Below are 1853 nucleotides of genomic sequence, written 5' to 3' on the forward strand. Positions count from 1 at the left end.
GTTGCTAGGGGTGATGTAAGGAACATACGTTGAGAACGGGCCACAGAGGACCTCTATCGCTCCTCCTACTTCCGACTCATGTCAAAGGATGACATACATTTCCTCTCCTGCCAAAATGTCGTGTAGTATTCCGGTTCAATGCTGTATTGGAGTATATGAAATCTCTACTGTTATTGAAAATATTTGTAAATTTCAATTGCAACATTTCAGGCCTCGGTAGCGCAGTAGGCAGCGCGTAAGTCTCATAATCTTAAGGTCGTGAGTTCGATCCTCACCCGGGGCACTTAGTTTTTGTATTTTTTATTATTATTACGCGACTTTAAATGTTGATTACTAATGATTTAATATTAATATTAAAAAATAGTTAATAATATTTGTTGGTGGTTTTGGAATCAAGGCGTTAAATCTTTTGGCATCTGTTTATTTTTATGTATGAATATATAGACAAAGTAATTAAAAATTTATTGTAATGAAACCAGTTCATTTATTGTTATTTTATTCCTACCTTGCTTTCAATTTATTTGTAGAATTGTTTACTACGAAATACAGCATGCTAAAATCTTGAATAGAAAATTCCTATGTGACTATATAAATTAAATTATAAAATTATAAATCGTGTTCTCATTAGCATTTTTTTCTTTGTAAATTTTATTATGACAATTTTGAATCTTATTAATCTAAAGAATCAAAATAATTTTTATTTAATAATACAAAAACGGTTGGCAATCGCAGTTTTTCGTTAAGTGTGGTGTTCTTTGAAAAACAATTTTTTTAAAAATTTCTCACACAATATTTACAAATCGGTGGATTTATTATTATTTTTATATATAGATTTTATTTTATATCTACGTTTAGATATTTTAACATAGCAATTATTTTATATTTAATTAGTAAGCAACATTGTTGATGTTGCCACCCTGGTGGACAGTGGGATAAAACATTTAAAAAACTAGTTGGAAACCTTTTTTTTTATAACTTTTTTTAGATAAATGAAAATTAATGTTCTGTTAGAAATAAATCTTTTTAAATTATATGATAGTTTTACTTTTATTTCTTCATATGTATAGGTTGTAAAATTTAATTTTTCAACAATAAATATAATTTAATTTCACCAGTACTAATCTCACATTCATCCGCACTTGCTCTCCAGACATCGAAAATTCATTATTTTCATGAATTTTACTGATTCTAAACTGTATGGATCACTATATCATTTATCTTGTTTCATTAGAAAACGCTAATAGCTTAATATTATATTTTTTACATCTTTCATTATGTTTTTTTAAACAGTTACATGGACGTTTCGGTGTTTTGGAATTCCCCTTTTTCAGGATTAAAAACTGTTGAAAGTATCTGTTTAGTAGAATTTCAGTGGTTTCCTAAATTTAGAAATTAAATAAAATTAATGAAATTACGCACATTTTTAAATTACGTAAATAAATGATTAAATTTTTAAATATGAAGGTTTATTCACAATTTGTTATTTGATTTATAGAGTACTAACTTGGCTAAGAATATTTCGAACTACAACCTTCAAAATAAAAACATTATTTGATATAGTTTTTGTAATATTGAAAATCGAAATTGGGGTACAAGGTAACAAACATTATTATCGTATATTCAAAAGTTCTAATTAAAAAATATAAAAAAAAATTATTGTATTTTCCTCTCTTAATACTGAACCAAAGCAGATTATATTTAAAACATTAAAAACCTAAATTGTTTCAGGTTACAAAAATAGTGCAGTCCTTGAACCGGACCCAATGCTATTACCGTCCATCAGAGCTTTAGGTATTTTCAGCTTAGCGTTCTTTTGTTATATTATCTATCTATTTTGTATTTATACAAATTAT

General features: G+C 26.7%; 1 non-coding gene across 1 annotated transcript; it reads left to right on the top strand.

The window, feature by feature from the left end:
- The first annotated feature begins 210 nt into the window (after window positions 1-210).
- On the top strand, window positions 211-283 carry TRNAM-CAU (transfer RNA methionine (anticodon CAU)). Its single transcript has one exon. It is a non-coding gene; the product is annotated as a tRNA-Met (tRNA).
- The last annotated feature ends 1570 nt before the right edge of the window (window positions 284-1853 follow it).

The sequence above is a fragment of the Halyomorpha halys genome, unplaced genomic scaffold (genome assembly GCF_000696795.3).
Source record: "Halyomorpha halys isolate HHAL.00 unplaced genomic scaffold, Hhal_1.1 Scaffold8154.1, whole genome shotgun sequence".
Lineage (NCBI taxonomy): Eukaryota > Metazoa > Arthropoda > Insecta > Hemiptera > Pentatomidae > Halyomorpha > Halyomorpha halys.